We start from the raw sequence: 24723 nt of genomic DNA, 5'->3' as shown, positions 1-24723 counted from the left end.
GTTGCCTCAACTTCAACTCCAGTGACTTTCTTCCCTCTCTATCTTCACTCCTATGGCCTCAGCCATCATCTTATCACCTTCGAGAACACTCTACCTTTGGGAGCTGACACGGAGTGCTCCTCTCTTTGACACCCTGCACTATAGCTGTTTACCACTGCTGTTCCCACTTCAGGATGTGGAACACTCTGAGAGAAAATCCTATATGGAGACAGAGCATGGGTAAGTGACCTCACACACTCACAACCTTCAACCCCAGTGGGCCCTCCATGTGGCTCATGGATTATTCTAGTGGTCAGGTCCCCTCACATTCTCCACCATGACTGTTTCAAGCCCTATCCACTCTTCTGAAAAACACATCACTTCCTCCTTCACAAATAAAACAAAGGCTCCAAGAAGAAACTTCTTCAACTTCCTGCCCATCCTTCTGTCACCTTTTCTGTGTTCATGTTCATTTTTTCTCCTCCCTTCCCATCATAGGGGAAGAGGGGTCCCTCTGCCTGTCCAAGGACCACCTGCCACATGTGTGTGGACATCTATTCCCTGCCACCCTCTCTCACCTCCTATCACCTCCTTCCATCAATTGCACCTCCTCTATTATTCTTCAGTCTCTTCTTCCGCTAATCATAAACATTCTAAAGTCACTTATCTTTTTTAAAAAAGGGTGATATGTTCAAATTTCCCTCAAACTTCTTGAAAAAAAAATTGCCTACACTTGTTCTAATTCTCCACCTTGCTTTTACCTCTCACCCCTCACTCACGTGATCTGGCCTCTATCCCTGTTAGTCCACTGATCATATTCTACCTGGAAAAAAGGATAGTGTCAAGTAGAAGGGGCAATGCCAAGATATGGGCCAGTTCAAAATTCAGCTCATCAAAATACATTGGGTGAGTTTACAAACTCTATGGTTTGTGGGCTCTGCCTACTAAATCAGAAACTTTTCAAATAGAACCCAGAAATCTGCTGATCCCAATTCCCTTCTCTCTGGGATGTTCACCGACAGCTCTGCCAGATCCCCAGAAGCCCCAGTTGGGGGAGATGGGTTGCTGCCACATTGCCACACCACCAAGCATGCTCTGCTCTCCCTTGTTGCACTGGCCAATCCTTTTCCCTTCCCTTCCCTCCAGTGCCAGCCATCCAGTTGGGATATCACATGATCTTAGCTAAGAGACTTAGAATGACTCTCATTCTCCAGGAGACTGTCTGACCCTGTCTTGGGATTCCTCTTTCATCCAGGATTTATTTACTTCTATTTACTTGTGATGATTCTTCTAGTGCAACATGTTACAAATTGAGGATCCTCTGAACATCAATGTAAATAAATATTCCCGAAAACTGCTTCATGGTCAGCAAAATTCAGATCATGCTCATGATGTATCTACCTCTTGGAGAATATCAATGTATATTAAAATCTCAGAGATGCTCTACAGCGGAACTGGTGGTTTATCTTTGTTTAATTCAGCATTTCCAAATGTAGTTTGAGCCTGGAACACGGTGTGTGTGTGTGTGTGTGTGTGTGTGTGTGTGTGTGTGTGTGTGTGTAAAAGCCTAGAAATCACATGCTAAATGTTTCTTTNGAACACGGTGTGTGTGTGTGTGTGTGTGTGTGTGTGTGTGTGTGTGTGTGTGTAAAAGCCTAGAAATCACATGCTAAATGTTTCTTTTCGGGGCGCCTGGGTGGCTTAGTCGGTTAAGCGTCCGACTTTCGCTTAGGTCATGATCTCGCGGTTTGTGGGTTCGAGCCCCGCGTCGGGCTCTGTGCTGACTGCCAGCTTGGAGCCTGGAGCCTGTTTCAGTCTGTGACTCCCTCTCTCTCTGACCCTCCCCTGCTCACGCTGTCTCTCTCTCCTAGAAATAAATAAAACATTTAAAAAAAAAATGTTTCTTTTCTCTCCCTAGGACATGTCTGGTTCTGAGATCAATGCAAATGATCAGTAATTGATACACCCTAGGCCCAGGGAATGCTCACACCAATATTCATCCAAACACCGTGAATTGGTGTGCCAGGCTCTGTGCTGAGGGCTGAGGATAAGATGAATAATCTTAAAATAAGATGAATAATCTCATGCAGTTTATAGGCTAATGGAAGAGATGGATTAATACTCACCATAGAGTTTGTGTGTTAGGATAAATTCACACACAGTGTGTGCCTAGGAGCATGTCATGCACACACACACACACACACACACACACACACACACACATTGATAGTGGTACAGCTCCAGGGTCCAACATTCACTTACAAAACAAGAATACGATATGAATGGCACCCCCTGCAGTTGTACAATATACATAGAATTAAAAAACACATATCCATCCAAATATGCACAATTTGTTGTTATTTGTAATTGCATTGGTCTTCAAGTATTTTTTCGCTTAACAATTTATTGCCAACATGCTTTTCTATTGTACTGTGATTTATTTAACTAGTGCCCTATTGATGGCTGCTCTATTTTTGCTCCCACCAGCAGTGCTGCAATGAGCATCTTCGTATATTTATCCTTATGAACTAGTGCAAGTATATCTAAATATAAATTTTCTAGAAGTGAAATTTCTGGGTCAGAAAGTATACATGCTTTTTCTTTCGCTGGATTTGCCAAACTGCTCTCGAGAATTACTGTACCAATTTGCCTAATGGAAGGGCCTCCGAGGACAGGGGACACTGGAATGGAGGGGATGGTGACAAGAGGAGAAGGGCTTGAAGGTGATAATTAAAGGAGTAGCATCCCTTAGGAAGTGAGAGAGCAAGGGGTCATGAGCACAGTCTTCATGAAGCAAAAAAATTCTAGATGCACAAAGTGTCCATTCTGGACTACCCAGAAAATATGACAAATGATCTTAGCTAAGAAGTTTTTATCAGTTTCACCCCCCCCACCCCCCCCCCCCCCGGAGATTCCAAAATCCTCCTTTCACCAAGGATCCATTTATTTTCTGTGTGATTCTTCTAATAAAACATGCCACAAATCAATGATTAACACTGATATTAATAAGTGTCCTCTAGGGGCGCCTGGGTGGCTCAGTCAGTTGGGTGCCCGACTTCGGCTCAGGTCATGATCTCATGGTTGGGGGGTTTGAGCCCCGCATCGGGCTCTGTGCTGACAGCCAGCTCAGAGCCTGGAGCCTGTTTTGGATTCTGTGTCTCCCTCTCTCTCTGACTCTCCCCTGCTCACGCTGGCTCTCTGTCTCTCAAAAATAAGTAAAAACATTAAAAAAAAAAAAAGTATCCTCTAAAGGCACTCCATGCTCAATAGGCCAATTGGCCCCTAGGAATTTGATTTCTTTGAAAGGGCTTTGGGCATCAGGAGTGTATCTGCCTGTCTTTCTGACCCTTGTATGGGGGAGTCAACAAGAGGCCAGAACATATCGACATCATAGGATAAACATGGTACGTGTTCATGCAACATCCATTTCACCTCTTGGCTGGTGATCTAAGATGGATTAATAGTCAAACAAAAGTTGACATGTTATGGTGTGGAATGCTAGGGTTTAAAAAGTATTAAAAATTTTTAATATTTATTTTGAAAGAGAGACAGAGGATGAGTGGGGGCGGGGGTGGCATGCAGAGAGAGAGGGAGACACAGAATCCAAAGCAGGCTCCAGGCTCTGAGCTGTCAGCACAGAACCTGATGCGGGGTTCGAACCCAGAAACAGTGAGATCATGACCTAGCCGAAGTTGGCCAACTCAACCTACTGAGCCACCCAGGCACCCCTGGCATGCTAATTTTTTNTCTGTTGCTTCATTGTTGGTGTATAAAAATGCAACCGATTTCTGTACGTTGATTTTGTACCCTGCAACTTGGCTGAATTCTTGGATCAGTTCTAGTAGGCTTCTGGTGGAGTCTGTCGGGTTTTCTATGTAGAGTATCATGTCATCTGCGAAGAGTGAAAGTTTGACTTCCTCTTCCTGGCATGCTAATTTTTAAGACAAAAATGTCCAAAGAGGTTTCTTGCTTGCAGGGGGGCTGTGTTGGGGGCTATGACCCCATGATTCTCTATAATCAGAAACCCTTTTAGGAAAAATTTAGAACTGTTGGGAGAGACCAAATACATCCAGCACACTCCTGGTGTTTGAATCCAATTTTAATTTGAGTATTTTGCTCCTATTGAGAAAGTGGAGCAGAGAAGGGGAGGGCCAGGGGAATGCATGCCTTAATATTCTTGCTGCTAGCAGAAGGCTCTATAAAGCAGAACTTTGCCTCAGGATCAAGTTCGTCTTGCCCATCACAGAGTTCAAAGGGAACTGAGAGACACAATGCCCCTCAGGCCTGTCCCGTTAGGTGCCCTTCCTCCAGTCTCTCCTTCTGGAGCCAAGTCTAGTGGTCTATTTGTGACCACTGTATGAGCCTCTTTCTCCTCAGCCTCTTATCTCTCCTTAGTCTGGCTGTTATTGGTTTGCAATAAATCGCCCCAAACTCAGGGGGGTCATAAACCAACACACGTCTTAGAATCATGGAGTCTGTGGGTCAGAAATTCAGTAGGGATGACTCATCCCTGCTCTGTGATGTCTGATGCTTCCACTGGGAAGACTCCTGTGGCTGGGGCTGGAATCACTTGGTCAGTCTTCACATGCTTGGTGCCTGGGGTGGGAAGGCTGAAGGACCGGCCCAGCTGGGAGCACGTGACTTCTCCATGTGACTTGTGCTTCTCATAGCATGGCCTCTGGGTTTGAAGACAAGCATCTAGGGACCAGCCTTCTGGGAGGAACAGCTAGGGCCCAGTTGGCCTTTCACGACGTTGCCTTGTAAAAATCACTTCGGGCACATTTAGTTGGTCAGAGAAGTTCAAATCCTCCTAGATTCAGGAAGTGGAGGCGTAGACCTCACGTATCGGTGGGAGGAGGTTCAAAGAATTTGGGGGCTGTATTGTAAAGCTACCTCAGTCTTCCTTCATGAGTCCTGGATCCAGCAGCTCCCAGGGATGTACCACTGCTTCTAGGGGACATGGAAGAACTGGACACTGGGGGGTAGTAAAGATAAGGACATTCCCAGTGACCTGAGAAGCTGGGGGATCATTCTGAATGTTGTGTCAGAAAAGCGTTTGTCTCTTTAAGTTATCCCGACCTGTGGGTGCCATATGGGCAGACAGTAACCAAGCCAGGTTTTCAGGAAAAGTGATAACAAGCGTATTCCGTGGAGGCCCCCCGACGTGTCACACTGCAAGTGGTGCCGTCACAGCCAATGGGGGGCGCTTAGAGCCTGTAATTAATTGGCCCCCGTTCACCCAGACTTTTGATGAATCATACTTAAGGGAAAGCAGTAACTGATTCCACTGCGCTGTTATTAAGCAAATGTCTGCCTCACTCCCTTCCCAGGGTTATTGCCTCATGTTGGGGGAAACAGGCGGGCTTCAATCTGAGTCAGTCCACCCTGCAGCTGATCCTTGTTACCTGCTCCCAACATCTCAGCCCCGTGCCGACTTCACTTGGGGTTCACCCCTGGGACTTTTGGGACAACCAGAGGAGTCACCAGCCTCTGTGGCTCAGGTGCTGGTGTAAGAGCACGATTTCCTTTGCTGTCCCCTCTCTCCAATCCCTGCAACCCCACCAACACACAGCAGATGGATATCAATCATAGGTTTTACCGAAGGCTTGGGAATAATGGGGAAATTTCAATGTGTGGGGGGAATTGCAATATACAAATAAATCTTGTTAGAGTCCCCCCCAAAATATTTAAAGGGGCATTTTTATGCATGAATCCCTTTGGCAATCTGATGAAGCCTGTGAATTATGTTTTTAAATGCATGAAATAGAATAATTGAGGCAGCAACAAAGGAAATCAATTACATTCAAGTACAGTACCAAAATAGTAAACAAAACAAATGTGTGATATAATAATTCATGTGCTTTTTGTTGATGCACTAAATAATAAGATCTAGAGTGTAATAACTCTCACAATTGTGGAGTGTCACAGTGGTGAGTGTAAAAAACAACATTATGGAATAGTCACAGCCGTAACCTTGTAGGTAAATGAGTGGCAAGGTCACGGTAACCGCTAACCCCAGGACACCTTGGGGCTTGTGTTTATAGTTGGAGAAAAACGCTAGATTCCATTTAGAGACTAATGAAAATAAAGATATATTCTTTCCCATCCAAATTCATGGGAGCCCCTTGAATTCTATCCTAGGGCCCCTGCAGGGTGAGAGGCCCCCAGGACCCCTGTCTGGTGCATTTCTTAGCCATGTGGCCTGGCCTCAGGGGCAGCCGTGCTGCCTCATTTCTCAGAGCAAGTGCTTCCTTCTTCAGCCCTTCCCAGGGCAAATCTCCATCTCTGTCTAGGAAACCCAACCACTAACCCTCTCTCTGACTTCCTCTCCCACGGGGACAATCCACAGAACTCGATGATACACCCTGGCAGTAGGTGATAGGAATATTAGTTTTGGCAAATAGTACACTGTTGCATGCTAATGTCTAGGCCGAGCCCAGGTCAAGAGACTTCTTACCCCAGGGCTGGATGACAGGTATTTGAGTTTTTAGGAAGACACTAGACTTCAAAGCCAAACTTCACGGACAGGGAAAATTTGTACCATCAAAGGCTACTGGAGAGACTCAGACTCTTGAATTCTTCTCTCAGTGCAAAGAAGACACCTCTGACCAGTTTTTAGGCTGATCCATGGGGCTGCAGCAGGGGGTAAGGAGCATCTGACCCAGGAGATGTCAAGGAAACTTCTCTCAGTTTTCTGGTCATAGGTTGGAGGGAGAAGGACAAATGATAAGGGGGTAGGAGAATTAAGGAGAATATTCTACGTCTCTCTCCGCACCGGGGGACTGAGGCTCCTGCCTTACCCCTCATGGGTGCTCCGGGAGCCCACCAGACAGGGAATCTGCCCTAAGATGCTGTCTTTGGTCTAGTTAGGTGCGTAGAGAAGGCAACAAGATGCGAGCCTGAGCCTCACTCAGTCCTATGGGACACAGATACTAGATGAAGAGCTAATTATTCTACCGCAGGGGCACACCAAGCTGTCCCCAGAACAGAGGATGTGTGGAGACCCCGGGCCATACCTAGATGGATGGTGACACAGAGACTCAGATGTGCAGCCACAAGGGGCCGAGATGTGGCCAAACAGTAAGGGCAGATCTCAGGACTCCTGAGAAAGCTGCATAAACTAGAAGTAGCCCTGATAGATCAAGGCACGTCACTTGAGGAGACAACAGGAGAGGCTAACCATTTTTAAAAATAAACTTTATTTAAAATTTTTTTAAATAATTTTTTTAATGTTTTATTATTCATTTCTGAGAGAGAGAGACACACACACAATGTGAGCAGGGGAGGGTCAGAGAGAGAGGGAATACAGAATCTGAAGCAGGCTCCAGGCTCTGAGCCAGCTGTCAGCACAGAGCCTGACACGGGGCTTGAACCCACGAACCGTGAGATCATGACCTGAGCTGACGTTGGACGCTTAACTGACTGAGCCACCCAGGCACCCCTAAAATAAACTTATTTTTTTGAAACACTTTTAGATTTATGGAAAAATTGAGAAGATAATAAAGAGTTGCCATATACCCAACACTCAATTTTTTCTATTATCGTTTCATATGGGGATGGTACATATGTTACATGTAACGAAGCAATATTGACACACCTTGATTAACCAAGGTCCATACTTTGTTTAAAAATTCCTAGGCTTTATCTGATATCCCTTTTTTGTTCAAAGATCTCATCCAGGGTGTGATGTTACATTTAGTTGTCATGTCTCCTTAGGCTCCCTTGGTTGTTAGTTTCTCAGACTTTTCTTGTTTTTGATGACCTTGACAGTTTTGAGGACTAATGGTCAGGTATGTTGAATGTCCCTACACTGGGATTTGTCTGATATTTTTTCCTATTATTAGATTGGGATTATGGGTTTTGGGGAGGAAGATCACAAAGAGAAAGTGTCATTTTTATCACATCATATCAAGGTACATACCATACACGTGACTTATCACTGTTGATATTGACCTTGATCACCCCGCTGAGGTGTTTGTCTGGATTCTCCACTGTAAAGTTCCTAATTTTTCCCTTTCCGCAAGGTACTCTTTAAAAAAAAAATCTTTGTTATTGATGTGAGGATACAACATAGTGGTTTGACAATTCTATACATTACACAGTGTTCACCGCAAGTAAGTACGGCTACCATTGCTCGCTGTATAACATGATTACGATATTATTAACTGTACTTTCTATGCTGTACTTTTCATTCCCACGGCTTATTTATTTTACAACTGGAAGTTTGTACCCTCCAATCCTCTTCATCTAGTTTGCCCATCCTCTTTCCACGTCCCCTCTGGCAACCACCACTTTCTTCTCTGTGTTTATGAGTCGGTTTCTGGTTTTTGTTCGTTCTTGTGCTTTGCTTTTTGATTCCACACATAAGTGAAACCATGTGGTATTGTCTTTCTCTGTCTGACCTATTTCACTTAGCATAATACCCTTTAGGTCCATCCAGGTTGTCACAAATGGCAAGATCTCATTCTTTTTTATGGCTCAGTACTATTCCACTATGTATATAAAGTGTGTGTGTGTGTGTGTGTGTGTGTATACTGCATCTATATCCATTCATCTTCTGATGGACACTTAGGTCGCTTCCCTACCTTGCCTCTTTAAGTAATGCTGCAATAAACATAAGGGTGCAAGTATCTTCCTGAATTCAGGTTTTTATTTTCTTTGGGTAAGTACCCAGTAGTGGAATTACTGGGTTGCCTACCGTACTCTTTGGAAGAAAGTTACTATGCACAGACTACACATGAGAAATGAGGAGTTAAGCTCTATCTCCATGAGGGCAGAATATCTACATATATTATCTGGAATTCTGTAACAAGAGAGTCTGTCTTTATCCAATCATGCGTTTACGTACATATGGACTCAGGGATATTTATTTTATAATTTGGGTAATAATTCAGTACAACTTTATTTGTTTTGTTGCTCAAATGGTTGCAGCTTTGGCCATTGGGAGCTCTTGGCTCCTATGTTTTGAGGACTTGCTTACTTTCTGGCACGACAAGGTGCTCCAGGCTTATCTTGTTGTATATTTCTTGCCCCAGAGCGCTAGCCTGGTTTCTTCTTCTTCTGCTTCTTTTTTTTATTTTTTATTTTTTTTAAATTTTTTTAATTTTTTAAAAATGTTTTATTTATTTCCAGGAGAGAGAGAGAGAGAGAGAGCGTGAACAGGGGAGGGTCAGAGAGAGAGGGAGTCACAGACTGAAACAGGCTCCAGGCTCTGAGCTGGCAGTCAGCACAGAGCCCGACGCGGGGCTCGAACCCACGAACCGCGAGATCATGACCTAAGCGAAAGTCGGACGCTTAACCGACTAAGCCACCCAGGCGCCCCTGGCCTGGTTTCTTCTAATAGCAGATGGTATTAGAAACCAGCATCTGAGCCCTAGGTGTGCTTTTTGCCATGGAGGTATTGTCGCTCTTATGCCCTTTCAGTCAACAGAGCAAGGAATATATGTGTGTGCATTAACCTATATACAGGCATAAGTATCTATACGTGTTTCTATATGTAACCATGTGAGTCCACGTTAAGCTAAACAGGAGTTATTCTGTGTCTTCAATTCTAATCTGTTATCACATGGATCATTCTAGCTGCTTCCCCTTCCTTACCCCTCAACTCCCCTCCAACAGTGAGAAAGTCAGCTCCTATCCCCACCACCCATTTCCTGAATTGTTTAATTTCAACACACATTCGTAGTCATGTCCGGAGTGCTGACACCTATACCTGTGGGAAGCAACTTTACTGATGACAATGCTCTGTGTGCAATTCCTTTGCCCTTAGTTTCACAGACGCCACTCATTTCCAAAATTCCTTGTGTCAGCACACACCCCCGATCTCTTTGGTGAAGTTGTTTTATACATTTGAATATAGATTGATTTGTCACATTCTGCATTCCATCCCGAGATTCTGCCAACCTCCTAAATGATTTTTTTTTAATTTGCATACATTAAGGTTTACTCTTTGGGCTGAAGTTCAGTGGGTTTTGACAAATGGATGCTGTCATATATCCACAAATATAGTATCGCGTGGAATAGTTTTGCTGCCTTAAAAAACTGCCAACCACCAATCTTTTTGTGTCTCCCTAGTTTTGCCTTTTTTCTCTAGAATGTCATTTCATTGGGACCCTATAGTATACAGCCTTTTCAGACTGGCTCCTTTCATTTATACATGTCTATTTAAGATCCATCTCTGTTTTTATGTGAATTGATACCTTGTTTCTTTTTATTACTGAATAATATTCCACTTTATAAATGTACTACAGTTTATTTATTCACCCACTGAAGGACATCTTGGTTGCATTCAGTTTCTGGTGACTATGAATAAAGTTGCTATAAGTCAGACTCTCTCTCTCTCTTTCTCTCTCTCTCTCTCTCTGTTAAGTTTTGTGAAAAACTCCCAAACTATCTTCCAAAGTGGCTGCTGTACATTTTCACATTCCCATTAGCAAGGATGAAAGTTCTTCTTGCTTCACATCTTTGCTAGCAATGGATATTCTTTTTTGTTTTTGGGCTTTCGCCATTTTAATAGGCATGTAGCAGTGTCTCATCATTGTTTTAATTTGCATTTCCTGATGACCTATGACGTGGAGTGTCTTTTCATGTACTTATCTGCCATCTGTTGATCTTCTTCGGTGAGGTGTCTGTTTAGATCTTTTCTCTATTTTTTTTCATGGAGTTGTTTGTTTTCTTATTGTTTCCTTTTAAGATTTCTTTGTACACTTTGGCTATAAGTGCTTTGTGAGATATGTAGTTTTATTCAAATATTTTCTCCCAATGTGAGTTTGTCTTTTCATTCTCCTGACCATACCATTAGCAGAGCACAATATTTTTTTTTTTTTTTTTTTTTTTTTTTTTAGCAGAGCACAATATTTTAATCTTAATGAAGTCCAACTCATCGTTTTTTTCTTTCACGGATCATGAAAGATCCAAGTTTTGGTGTTTTATCTAAAAGTTCATTACCAAACATGAGGTCACCTAGATTTCCCCTATATTTTATTCTAGAAATTCTATAGTTTGTGTTTGACACCCAGGTCTAAAGTCTAGTTTAAACGGATTTTTGTGACCCTGTGTCTAGGTTCCTTTTTTTGCATACACGTTTCCAACGATGGCCAGGCACCATGTGTTAAAGTCAACACATGCTTACATTCTCCCTGTGGCCTTCCGGTCTCCTGACAAGCAGATCTTGGAGATCACACATTTGCAAGCACTCACTTGCCTCCCAATGACAAGCAACAGTTCGCAGAGATAGTTCGGCATAAGTCCATATAAAAGGAGAAACTGATTTTATTAAAAGGCAATATAACCTCAAAATGCTCCTTGCTATTAATGGAGAAAGCATTTTTCTTCCTTCTTTTGCTAAGTCATGCTCCGGGTTGCAGTTGTGTATAAGAAGTAGGCATTGTTGTCACAATAATCTGACAACAGAGCCAACTGCTTACTTTCACTGTGGATTGGAAATGAGCTGTGAAATCATCACTTTTTCCCTTGACTGGGTGGGAGCCAGTTTTTGGAAAGGACATTTCTCTTCTTCAGTCTACAGACTCACCCCCAACCTGTCCCGGAACGACCCCTGGCAGGTGAGAATAAAGCCATGTGCTTGCAGTTACACAGGGACCTATCGTGTCAGCCACTGGGGACATAAGTGAAGACAGTATCACGTAGGTCTTGCTCTCCAGGGCTCACATTCTAACCGAAAATAAACTGGAGTTACAAATGAAGGTATAATAACAGTCACTAAGCAGCATTTTTCTGACTGCTTGTCACCCACTCTTTGGGACCGTAACCTTCCCAGAGTCTTCTAGCTATTTCTCACATGTTCGTGCGCATGACTTGACTCTTCACTGACGGTCGCCATTTTTCTCCTTTCGTCGATCATATTTGATCATCAAGGTGATGCCTCCTCTCCTGTGAACTTCTGCTGCCTGACAGGAAAGTTTCTATTGCTGAGCCTCGTGGAGGTGGCCAGTGCTGGGACACAGCTGGACAGTGCCCACGGGCCCCGATCGGCTGAAGGGCTGATCACCGACATGTACGATTTTGATTCATCTTAGAGACTTTCCAAGAGGGCTTGGGTTTGTTTGTTTTGTGTTGTGTTTTGCCTCTACATCCCAGTGGATCCCCCCACCATCATTCTTGAAACTCAAACAAGTTTTCAGCACATATTTTATGTATGAGTCTCTTCTTATGTCAGGACAGTGCGATCCACTTTGATCTTCATACTTATTCTTTTGTCAGTTTATCAAAAAATTCTTTTTTAAAAATTATAACTTCTTTTCTAGAGCTTGGGTTTATTCCTAGAGAACACATGTAATACTTATGTTATATCTCTATTTCTTTGCCCCACCTACCTGATACGTTTCCTTTATCACATGTTTAATCTTCATCCTTGCCTTCTGCATTTGGGATCTTCTAATTTGTCTCCCATATCAAAGCTTTGATTTACTTTTCAGGGAGACATCTAGTCTTTATTGCCTCTGATGCACATTTTTATTCTGTTACCAGATATTTCTTTCCTTTCCCAATTGTGTCTCTGCCTTCACCATGGTTTGCTCTCTCCCTGTCCCAAGCTCACATGGCTCATGCCTCCTTATCTTTTACCATGACCCCAAGTACATGGTTTCTAAAATTGGTTTCCTAACATGCCATCTCCAAGAGTTTCTTGAACCTTTTGGGCAATATATCCCTTCCTACATGTTATGATGTCTGATAGGCTCCGTGTTTGGCTTTTTCATTCTTACTGCAGCTTGGCACTTACCCATTTGTGGAATTTAACTGGTACCTAGTTGGCCAAGGGGCTTTAGGACCTGTGTGTGAGCTTCTATTTTTTTGATTGTTGGATTTCCTGACTCTGTTAAAGAATCCACAGAATAAACAAAAACGATGTCCACTGCTTCTAACTATCTGCAATGCTTTTTATATATTTCAATAACGAATATCCTATTTACAATACCTTAAATATTGAGATAGGTAGATATGGAGAGATAGATATGATTATAGTTATGCATCTACATATCTATAACGATATCTATGTATCTATGTAAACTTTGAGGAGCTGGCCCTCTGGTGTCTCCCTGAATATTACTTTGATGATAGAACATGGTAGCCACCTCTCAGGTGCATGAAAATATTTTCTGAGGCTGCCAGCATAGTATGCTGCTCTCTCCCTCATTCATTCTGCTCTCCCTCCTGCTTCAGTTCTCTACATGTCTTACTATGCAAGAAACCAAGTATGCCTCCTGGTATATGGCATAGAAGGAAAAGTGTTGTAAATAGGATATTTGTTATTGAAATATAGTATATGAATATCATTGTAGATAGATAGCTATAATGATGGTACAGATAGATAAAAACTATAACTATAGCCATCTCTCTATGGCGTGCCAACATATTACTACAATAGATGAGAATTGTGATCGTAGTTAATTTAGACTTCTACACACACCTCACGTAACTGGTAAAATATCAGTGGGTCCTGCTATCATTGTAATAAGCATACCTTCAAATAGTGTGAAGAACACCCTTCATTGGGAGTGTCTTGTTTCTGTTGGATATTTTTGTGAATGTGTTTGCACATGTTGCAGAATGAACCTTGGTCTGCGTCATGAGTACCGTGACCGGAGAAAACCCTGAGAGTTACCTAGAGTTGGCAGTCAGAATTGTGAAACAACATAAATGAATGGGATCGTGCTATTTACATACATTGAGGGATCTTGCTGGTGTAATTGTTGTATTAAATGAGATAGTAAACTGTATTAAATTGAATGTACTTTACCTAAGGTTAAGCTCTTTAATATATCCTTTAGAATCTCCCTTATTATCATAGAAAATAAGAATAAACTCTATTCATTAGGGTAGACTTTGTCATAGTAACCTAAAATCTTGGTGGATTACCAAATAAAGCGTATGGGTCATTCCCATGAAGGCTGAATCAGATGGAGATATGCCCTATGCCCTAGGAACACAGGGCCTTCAGAGTCACAGAGCAAAGGAGGATAAAAAAAGGAAACACACCAGATTTTAATTGCTTTTATCTGGAAGTGGTATATATCATTTTAGCACACATTGGCTAAACCAGTTCTGGCAACAATCTAACTGCAGGAGAAAATGGGAAACAGATCATGAGTCTTCATAGAGTCTAGCCAGATCACAAAATGGGAAATTCTAGTTTTTAAATCTATTTTCAGCAAGACTTCCATCACAATTTCATGTAAATTATCTCCATTTTTTAGAGAGGTACTAATTCCAGCCAACTCTGTGAGAGGGCAGAACTCACAAATTAGTACTAATTCACAAGGAAAAATGCTATAATGTTTTGTCCCACATGGTACATATAAGGAATTCCTTATTTTGAAAATCGAGAGTTATTTCTAAAATGGAAATGTCAGTCCCCAAATTCCCACTAAACATTGACCGATATTGAAAGAAAATCATTTTGAAGAGGAACCAAATCATTAATTTTCTCAGCTTCTCTTCAGTCTAGAACTGGCTTTCCCTGGAGTCAGAGGGCGATAGTAGGTCTGATTCAAAACCCGCCCAACATTCTCTGAAATTGCTTGTACTCTTCAACTACAAGAGGGGAACATATTTAATTTTAAAAATGGGGTTTCAAGAGACTTTTGCTTCTGGTCAAAAAACAATAACATGAATTGAATTTATTCTCCCACCTGAAACAATAATAACAACAGAAACTGGAAAATACATGAAACAATGGTTTTCACAGTAACGCAGTAAGAGATAAATGGGGGAACCTGAGAAACAGGAAGCAAAGTGAGCCTTATGATTGTCCCAACTTACTGCCTGAGGAGTTTCTGGACCTCAGCTTAGGGAGTAGGAACTCAGACCCAGCAGAGCTTCAGAACACAGGCAGTAAAAATGGATAGTATTTCAAGAAATAGACATATGCAAAATTAGAGTTGGAGATTTTGCACAAACTTGACTTGAATACCACTATCGTTCATTTGACATAATTAAACTTTATAGAATATTCCTTCCCATGGCGGCAGAATGCACATTCTTCTTTACGTGAATATGGAATATTTACCAAGATAGACCATATTATGAGTTGTAAATAAATAAATTAAAAGAATTCAAGCCATACAAGATATGTTCATGAATCACAATGAAGTTAAGTTAGAAATCAATAGCAGGCAGATATTTGGAAAAGCCCCCTTATAGATAACATGAGTCAAATAACTCAAAAGATAAGTTAGAAAGTATGCTGAACTGAATGAAAATATAAATGCATCATATGAAAACACGTGGGGAAGGGGCTCTTGGGTGGCTCAGTTGTTTAAGTGTCTGACTTCAGCTCAGGTCATGATCTCACAGTTTGTGGGTTCAAGCCCCACATCGGGCTTTGTGCTGATGGCTAGCTCAGAGCCTGAAGCCTCTTCAGATTTTGTACCTCCCTCTCTCTCTGACCCTCCCCTGCTCATGCTGTCTCTCTCTCAGAAATAAATAGAACATTAAAAAAATTAAAAAAAAAGAAAACATGTGGGATGTAGGTAAAGGAGTACTTAAAGGGAAGCTTATACAACTAAATATCTATATCAGAAGAGAAGAAAGATCTCAAACCAGTAATATAACTTCCACTTTAAGAAATTAGAAAAAGAAGAGAAAATAAATCCAAAGCAAGGAATAAAAGAATGAGGATCAGGAAAAAAATTCAATGAAATAGAAAAACAGTGGATAAAATCAATGAAACCAAAAGCTGGTTCTTTGAGAGGATCAACACAATCAACAAACTTCTAGCTAGATTGATCAAGAAAAAAAGGGTGAAGTCATAAATTTACCAATATCAATGATCAGAGAGATAACATCACTACAGATTCTCTAGATTAAAAGAATAAAAAGAGAATATTGTGAATAATTTTGTCAGTAAATTTGACAGTGTAGATGAGATGGACATATTTCTTAAAAGACACAAACCACCAAAGCCCAGTCAAAAATAAATATATAACCTGAATAGTCCTAAAAACTAAGCTTTTACTTTAAAACCTACCCACAAAAACACTCCAGAGACAGATCACTTCATTGGTGAATACTACTAAACAAATTTTGCTAAAGAAATAATACCAATTCTGCATAAACTCCTACAAAAGACTGAAAAACAGCAAATACTTCCCGACTCAGCCAACATTGTTCTGATTTTAAAAATTTTTTTTTTTTAATTTCTGAGAGAGAGACAGCATGAGCAGGGGAGGGTCAGAGAGAGAGGGAGACACAGAATCTGAAGTAGGCTCCAGGCTCTGAGCTAGCTGTCAGCACAGAGCCTGACGCGGGGCTCGAACCCATGAATCATGAGATCATGACCTGAGCTGAAGTCGGACGCTTAACCGACTGAGCCACCCAGGCGCCCCTGTTCTGATTTTTTTAAAGTAGACAAAAACGTTACAAAAAAAACCCCTGCAAAGCAATGTCCTTCATGAACATAGATACAAAAATTCTTTACAAAATTTTGACAAATCAAATCCAACATTATATTAAAAAATAATACACCATAACCACGTGGGGGTTTATGTCAATAATGTAAAGGTACTTTGACATTCTGAAAACAAACAACATAGTTCACTATAACAGACTAAAAGAAAAAAATCATAGAGTTAGCTCAATAGATGCAGAGAAGGCATTTCACAAAACCCAACATCTATTCCTGATTAAAAAAAAAAAAGACTTCACAAACTAAAAGTAGAAGGGAACTTCCTCAACCTGGTTCAAGCATCTACAAAAAACTTATAGCTACCATCATCATAATGGTAAAAGATTGAATGCTTTACCCCTAAAATCAAGAACAAGAAAACTATACCAATTTTCTCCACTGTAACATTGTACTATGGTTCTAGTCTGTGTAATTAGATAAGAAAAATACGTAAAAGGCATCCAGATTGAAAAGGAAAAAGTAAAACTGTCTATATTTACAGATAACATGGCTGTTGTATTTATTTGTTATTGCTGAACTACTGAATTACTACACATTTAGTGTCTTAAAACACCTATTTATTGTCTCAAAGTTTCTATAGGTCAAGAATCTGGTTAGGTCTACCTCGGTTCTCTCTTCAGGGTCTCAAAAAGCTAAAATCAAAATGTTCAGTGGACTTCATTCTCCTAATGCAAGCTCGGTTAGGGAAGGATCTGCTTCCAAGCTCCTTTCAGATGTTGGCAAAATTAATTTCCTTGAGGCTATAGAATTCATAGCAGCTTGTTCTTTTAAAGCCAGTGACAGAGAGAGAGGGGAGTGGGAAGAGGGAGAAAGAGAGAGAGAGAAAGAGAGACTTTACTACTTTGAGTCTCTGACCTATAGATCTTTTAAAGGGATCATTTAATTAGTTTAGGCCCATCCAGGATAATCTCCTTTTTGGTTAACCTAAAAGTCAGATTATTCAACATTTTAATTACTTTTGTAACTTTGAAATTTAAATTTATCCCTCCACTTTTGCCATATTCTATTAGTTAGAAGCAAATCACAGTTCTGCCTTTGCTACGGGGAAAAGGATTACACAAAGGCATGGATACAGAGAAGAGGAAAGTCATGGGAGACATCTTAGAATTTTGTTTACCACGCTTACCTGTGGAGAAAAATCTATCTGATGGCATTGTCAAAAGAAAATTTGGAGAGTTCTACTTGATCTGAATATTGTGTTGAGTGAGAAACAAACTGCAAACAGGGAGACTTCAAAATCGAGAGGCAAGAAACTCAGCTCTTTGTGGTTGCAGCTCCGTTTATAAAACATGATGAGGAAGCACATTGCTTTCTAGGTTACTAGAAACTCCTTTTCAGAAGAGCAGAAGTACATAAGCTTACTTCTTAGGAAGCTGGAAGATCACCCTAACCTGAAGAAAGTTTGAGTTTTGACCAAGGTCAGAGTCAGCATTTGGGGAAAATCAGGACAGTATATTGAGAAATACTAAAAGTGGATATTCTTGCCTTGTTCTTGATCTTAAGGGGAAAGCCTTGAGTCTTTCACCATTAAGTATGTTAGTTTTAGCTTTTTATAGATGCCCCCTTACCAGGCTGGGGAAGTTCTCTTATATTCCTGGTTTGTTAAGAGTTTTTAAATATGGATGGAGGTTGAATTTTGTCATGTTTTTATTCTGCTATTTCTATTTCTAATTCTGCTATCTATTTCTGAGATCATTTGTTGTCTGTTTTTCCTTTGGGCTATTCATATGGTGGATTACACTGATTTTTTTCTATATATATTATAGGCAGACTTGCCTTCCTGAAATAAACAGCACTTGGTTATGTTGCATTGTACTTCTAGTTTTGCAGGATTTGATTTCCTGATTTTTTTAAAAAAGGAATTTTGCATCTACATTCATGAGGGATATTGATCTATAGTTTCCACAAAATTTTGGCTAATTCTAGACACCCAAAAAAGTTAATTCTGACTTTTTTTTGCCAATTAAAAAATTACTTTTATGGAGTAATAGAATTTTAGAGTTCCCGACTCCACCAATTTCACTGATGTCACTTGCTATTTTATCACTTCAAGTAAAATGTAGAAATCTTACCATCACATAGGTCTCTTTATTTTCTACTTTTATGTTTTATGTCTTGTACATTATTTCTACATACACTGGAACCCCACCAAATAATGTTACAGTTTTAAATTTAATCCATTAAACTTATTTCAACAGAATAGTCTATTACATTAACCCAGATATTTACCTTTATATTGTTTTCCTTCATTTCCAGTGTTCTAAGTTTTTTATTTATTATTAATTTTTTAAAAAGTTTTTAAATGTTTATTTATTTTTGAGAGAGAGAGTGTGTGTGAGTAGAGAGGGACAGAGTGAGAGGGAGACACAGAATCAGAAGCAGGCTCCAGGCTCTGAGCTGTCAGCACAGAGCGTGACAAGGGACTGTCATGAATTGTGAGATCGTGACCTGAGCCGAAGTCAGATGCTTAACCAACTGAGCCATCCAGGTGCCCCATAAGTTTTTATTTTTATTTTTTTTTTATCATTTACCTTCTACCTTCTTCTAGCAATTCTTTTAGAGCAGTTCTGCTGACAAGAAATTCTCTTTGTTTTCCTGCATCTAAGAATGTCTTTATTTCACTTTCATTCTTGCAGGATATTTTTATTGTATACAAAAATCTTGGTTAATAGTTCTTTTTTTCCAACACTTCCAAAGTATTGTTCTATTTCCTTCTGGTCTTCATGATTTCTCATGAGAAATCCATAGTCCTGTGATTCAAACTGTTTTCCTACAAGTGATGCCCCATTTTCTCCTGTCTGATTTCAAGATTTTTTTTCTTTGACTTTGTTCTCATCAATTTATGATGTGTTTGGCATGGATTTCTTTGGATTTATCCTATTGCAGTTCTCTGAAATTCTTGGATATGAAGGTTTGTATCTTTTGCCAAATTTGCAGAGTTTTCAGCCATCATGTCTTTAACTACTGTTTCTATACTACACTTCTTTTCTTCTCCCTTGGGATTCTGGTAACATGGATAGTGTCATGTGTTTTGACCTTGTCTCGTGGGTCTTTTAGGCCCTGTTCACTTTTTTCTAACTTTTTTTTCTGTGCTGTTCAGATTTCTGAGGTTCTGTCTTCATGTTCTCTGGCTCTTTCCTTTATTATCTCATGTGGAGCTCATCCAGTGTGTTTTCATTTTGTTTACTGTATTTTTAAGTTCTGAAATATTCACTTTAGCAAAGTTATTAGCACTTTTATCTTATTAGCACTTTTCATTTCCCTGGTACTCTCTATTTTGGTCCTCCAAGTAGAAACCTGCAAATTTTATTATCCCAATGTACTATGCCCTTTGTACAATTGCACTTGCATCAGGGACAAGCAAAGGAGGACAGAAGAAGACAAGAAGTAACGGGGTCCCTTTTGGGACCACATATTATCTGACAAGAGAGGAAGGTTTTCTTTCCTCAGAGTTGTAGGCTCCTACTGACTCTCCTTGCCCCACCTGCTTTTGCTTCCATGGATTGTTTGGGGACTGAGATACAAGATAATAGAAAAGAAAAAAAGAAAGAATGATTGTGAATTCCATATTCTCTCTTTAAATTTTTTTTAATGTTTTATTTATTTCTGAGAGAGAGAGAAACAGCATGAGCAGGGGAGGGTCAGAGAGAGGGAGATACGGAATCAGAAACAGGCTGTCAGCATAGAGCCCAATGCGGGGCTCGAACCCACGAACCGTGAGATCATGACCTGAGCTGAGGTCGGACAGTTAACCAACTGAGCCACCCAGGCGCCCCAATATTCTCTCTTTTAGGAAACCACTTCCCCGTACAGTCGTCAGAAATGGAGGCATCTCCTGGAGTCTTCTCTGTTGGGCTAATTCTCACTTTCAAGTTTCAGGTTTCACTAAATTCAGACCTGAAAAAAACAGAAGAAAGTAACGATAAAGTCATCATCGGTGGGTGGTCCTTTGAATTCTCATGTTCTTCCCCAATCTGCCTGGTAGTAGTTATTTTCAGAGTCCTCAAATAGCTGCTGCATGCATTCTGTCCTGTTTTTAGGCTATACTCACTGAGATATATATGGGTTCAATATGCTTACTTCACCTTAGCCTGAAGTGGAGGCATGGTCCGTTGACTTTTTGGCGAAAGTGCAAAAGCAATTTAATGGTGAAAGCATAGTTTTGTCAATAAAACTGAAATTGAAATGCCGGATACCCATATGTAGTACATATGTACATACACCATACTTCAATATACATCCACTTATACCTACACGTGCTTCAATCTGTGAATATCACTATATTCAAAACTTAACTCAGAATGCATCTATCTCAGACCTAAATGTAAAACATAAAATTACAAAACTTCTAGGAGAAAACTTTGTGACCTTGGATTAGGCAAATATGATCCCCAAAGTATGATTCCTAAAATTACAAACGAATAAACTAGACTTCATCAAAATTAAGACCTTTCTTTTTGAAAGATATTGTTAAGAAAATGAAAAGACAAGCCATGGGCTAGGGGACGGGGGTGGTGGAAGACAAGCCACAGGCTGAGTGAAAATATTTGTAAATCACATATCTCATAAAGGACTTGTATTCAAAAAATATAAAGAGCTTTCTAAATTCAATTTTAAACCCCTCAATATAAAAGTGGGTAAATTATATGAACAGCTAATTTACCAAAGAAGATATAAAGCTGGCAAATAAACACCTGAGAAGATATTCACCATCACTAATCATTAGGGAAATGCAAACTAAAAGCACAACGAGATGCCATGATAGGAGTGCTTGGGTGGGTCAGTCAGTTGAGTGTCTGACCCTTGATTTCAGCTCAGGTCTTGATCATGAGTTTGATTCCCACACTGGGCCCCATGCTGAGCATGGAGCTTGCTTGTGATTCTCTCTCTTTCTCTCCGTCTGCCCCTACCCTGCTCATGTGCGCATGCGTTCTCTCTCTAAAAGAAAAAGAAAAAAATACAATGAGATGCCATCACATACTTATTAAAATGTCTACAATTAAAATGACTAACTATACCAAGTGATGGTGAGAAAGTAGAGCCACTGGAAGACTCATACACTGCTGGTGGGACTGTCAAATGGTACCACCATTTGAATAATAGTTTGGAAGTTTTTTAAGCAGGTAAACATACATCTTAATATTTGTTCATTCTAAATACATCTGTCATATGACCCACCATTCCACCTCTAGGTATTTAACCAAAACAAAGGCTCAAACTTGACCTAAAGTTGCTCATTGCAATTTTATTCATAATAAGCAAAACCTGGAAGTAACCTAAATGTCCATCAACTGGCTAGTAAATTAACAAATTATGGTGTATTCACCTAATGAACTATGATTCAACAATTATTGTTACAAACAAAATGAAAGGGTGCATTTCAAAATATTATGTTGGAATAAAGAAGCCAGACCACAAAAATGCATATACTACAATTGTCTCTTTTTTCTTTTTAAAAAAATGTTTATTTATTTATTTTGAGAGAGAGAGAGAGAGAATGAGCAGGGGAGGGGCAGAGGGGGAGAGAGAGAGAGTCTCAAGGAGGCTCCTCACTGTCAGCATAGAGCCCTGCATGGGGCTCAGTCTCATGAACCACGAGATCATGACCTGAACTGAGGTCAAGAGTTGGTCGCTTAACCAACTGAGACACCCAGGTGCCCCCCCCGACCATTCTATTTCTATAAAATTCTAGACAAGGGAGCTATCATGATTCCTATGGGTTAGGGCAGAGAATAAAGGAAGTGAGGGAAGAGATATGAGGAAACTTTTGGAGGCAATGACTTCATGGGTGTATACATGTATTAAAAACTTATTAAACTGTATACTTTATGTGCAGTTTATTATATGTTAATTACACTTCAATAAGCTTACTTTTAAAATGGGCATTTATTTATTTATTTTAAGTAGGCTACACACAAACTGAAATCATGACCTGAGCTGAAATCAAGAGTCAGGTGCTTTACTGACTGAGCTACTTTACTGACTGAGGGACCCCCCAACATGGGTTTTTAAATCATTCTCTGTGATAGTGAAATCAGCAGAAATCCCCCTAGTTTTTTAGCTCATGGGTAATTTGCTATTTCCCACACTGTCTATTTGTGTAAATTCGTTAAGTTCATTAACGGTCATTTGGGAGGAAGCATATCGGTCACTCTCCGTTGGCCTCCATAATATCTGATTGTTTTCTGCCTCTTTATCACTTCATTCATCCCATTTTCTCATTTTGTTTATTTTTTTTTTTTATGGAACACTGCACGAATTTACATGTCATCCTAGCCCAGAGGCCATGCTAATCTTCTCTGTATTGTCCCAATTTTAGTACATTTGCTGCCGAAGCGAGCACTGTTCTAACTTTTTGAGTTGAATGTTCAGTAAATATATTTCCATTCCTTTAATTAAATTGTGTTTTCCTGTATATAATTGTATCTATGGATACAAGTATACAGAAGGAAGCCAGAGTCATGCTGAATCCCCTGTCCAGATAAGAACACTACTGACATTTTTGTCGGGCTCTTCCTGACATCTTCCCGTCTGTGTAAACGATTTTGTGTGTATGCTTGAATGTGTGTGTGTACGCAGAGGAGCATATAACTCCTAAGTGTAGAGAGGACCACAAACTGCACATACCCTGGCAACCAGTGCTCAGTTAACAGAACATTGCCAGCCTCTCAGAAGCCGTGTTTGTCCCACTGCCCGTCACAACCCACTCCCCATCAACCCCAGGATAACTACTGTCTTGACTTCGAAGATTTTTTTAAATGTTTATTTAATGTTTAGTTATTTGAAAGAGACAGACAGAGCGTGAGCAGGGGAGGGGCAGAGAGAGAGGGAGACACGGAATCCAAAGCAGGCTCCAGGCTCCGAGCTGTCAGCACAGAGCCCGACGCGGGGCTCGAACCCACAAACTGTGAGATCATGACCTGAGCTGAAGTCGGACATTTAACCGATTGAGCCACCCAGGTGCCCCACTACTGTCTTGACTTCTAATGACAGAGATTACTTCTGACAGACTTTAAATTTTATTCAAATGTCATCACGAAGCACGCATTCTGCTTTATCTGTCTTCCTTCAATCAGCGTTTATTTGTGAGCCTCATCTATGTGGCTTTAGGGGGTTGTCGTTCATTCGCTATTGTTGAGCTATCTCTCTATTATGTGAACATGTCATAATTTATTTATCCACTTTCTTGTTGATAGGCACTGGGCGGTTTCCAGTTTGGGGCTATCATGAATAGTGCTGCTATAAATATTCTAGTGCATGCCTCTTGTGAGCATACGAATGCCGTTTTATTGGTTATATACCTAAGAGAGAAATTGTTGGGTCATATACATGCAAATTAGATGTATCTAACTTTGAATACTATTTTCCAACCTGATTTATGGAGTGAACAATAAGTGATGGGCATACTTCCATGTCAATTAGTGGTATTAACTATGTGAATGTACCATACTTGAGTCATTTAGTTGTTTATTGAGGGCATTTGCTTCACCTCTGATTTTTCATTAATATGAGCAATAGAATACTCCACATCCCTATAAACATATCTTTGTTCAATTGATTGATTATCGTTTTAGGATAAATGCTTAAAACTGGAATTGTTGCATCCAAGGGTTGCCCATGTGCCTACGAATTTTGATACACATTGTTCAGTTACCGTTTTGAAATGAGGTACAATTTGCCATCTCACCAGCTTTGACTAAGAGGGGATCTTTTTCTATATCCTCACTCGCACTGGATTTTATGTATATTTTTAACTCTTGTCAACCTGATAGAAGAATCACCTGACATCTTTGCATTAAGTTATGTTTCTTTATTAGTGAATTTAAACATACTTTTATGAATATATATTTTTATATTTTTAAAGTACATTTTATGTAAAAAAGTACATATATATATCTTTGCCATTATTCTTATCTTTTTTTATCATTGATTTATAAGAGTTTTTTATATGCTGACAAAATAATTCTTTCACTATCTCTGTTGTAAATAATTATTCCAGGTTTTTGTTTACCTGTTAAGTTGGTTATGTGTGTTGCGGCTGTTGTTGTTTTTGTGCACATTTTTGATGTTGCTGTTACTGTTTTTAGCTTTTTCTTTGCTGGAATCAACTTTATAAATCTTTGTCTTTGTGGTATCTGGCTTTTGTTTTGTGCTTTAAAAGGATTCTCTCACTTGAATATTATAATACTAATCTCTGTTTTTCTTGTAGTATTATGGCTCTGTTTTTTACATTTACACCTTTGATACACCGGAAATCTCTTTAACGATACGGAATGAAGAGTTTGCGTTGACTCTTTTCCAAATAACACTTTGATTAT

At 40.0% G+C, this 24723-nt stretch overlaps 1 protein-coding gene and 1 non-coding gene across 2 annotated transcripts in view; one reads left to right on the top strand and one right to left on the bottom strand.

Moving 5' to 3' along the window:
• The window catches only part of CALN1 (calneuron 1), a 476734-nt gene that overhangs the window by 5019 nt on the left and 446992 nt on the right, over window positions 1-24723 (top strand). The window lies entirely within an intron of this gene.
• LOC144242932 (U6 spliceosomal RNA) lies at window positions 22642-22748 on the bottom strand. Its single transcript, XR_013338497.1, has one exon. It is a non-coding gene; the product is annotated as a U6 spliceosomal RNA (small nuclear RNA).

This window comes from Crocuta crocuta, unplaced genomic scaffold, assembly GCF_008692635.1.
Source record: "Crocuta crocuta isolate KB4526 unplaced genomic scaffold, BGI_CrCroc_1.0 scaffold217, whole genome shotgun sequence".
Taxonomy (NCBI): Eukaryota; Metazoa; Chordata; class Mammalia; order Carnivora; family Hyaenidae; genus Crocuta; species Crocuta crocuta.
This window is presented reverse-complemented; position numbering and strand designations above follow the sequence as displayed.